Consider the following 939-nt stretch of genomic DNA (forward strand, 5'->3'; position numbering starts at 1 on the left):
AAGATAACTCATAACAAGAACTCATTGTCTAGATTTAACAAATACAGCATTTGATCCTATTTATTCCAAAAGATTTAAAGAAATTAATAGTACAGATACAGTTGGAACCTGCCGTATTCTCATCTACAACTCCCCATCCCTCACACCAGATAGAATTTGTATTTTTGGCATTGGTATATACTCTCATTCAGGATTTATACTTTTAGCACAAAAGTTTGCATTATTTTAAATATTACGTAAATGTGTACGTACTGCATGATCCGGTATTTATCTTTCATCAACTTGCTTTTTTCCATTATGCTCTTTAAATTTACCCATGTGAATTCATTTCACAAATCATTTTAACTATTATACAGAATTTGTTAATAAGAAATTGTCAGAATTTACTTGTTTATTCTTCAATTGATGGAGCATTTCTATATAGTAATACACATCCTTGTGAATGTCTGCTTGAGCTCATGTGATTTCCTCTGTCATCTAATCTCCACATGGAATTACTGGGTCAGAGGTGTATGAATGTTCAGTTTTACTAGAGATTGAAAACAAACAGTCAGTTAAAAAAAAAACTACAAAAATATTTTTAGAATTGCATCAAACACATAGATAAATTGAGTTTGATTTCATTGAGTCTTTCTACCTAAAAACATTGTATATCTCCCGTTTATCTAGGTATTCTTTCTTATTCTTAAGCATCATTTATAAAATTTTTTGATACTGGTCATGGACCTCTTTTGTTAGGGTTATTTTTGTATTCCTTAAAGTTGTTGCAATCATGAATTGGGGAGGTCTTTAAAATTGTATTTTCTATTTTATTGTTACTTTAGTATAGGAAAGTATGGAGTTAATCATTTTTCAAATATTGATTTATAGCCAACAAACTTGCTGAACTCTCTGAATTTATCTGGAGAGTTTGTTGGATTGTTTCTGTAGACAAACCCA

Source organism: Chrysochloris asiatica, unplaced genomic scaffold (assembly GCF_000296735.1).
Source record: "Chrysochloris asiatica unplaced genomic scaffold, ChrAsi1.0 scaffold00054, whole genome shotgun sequence".
NCBI lineage: Eukaryota > Metazoa > Chordata > Mammalia > Afrosoricida > Chrysochloridae > Chrysochloris > Chrysochloris asiatica.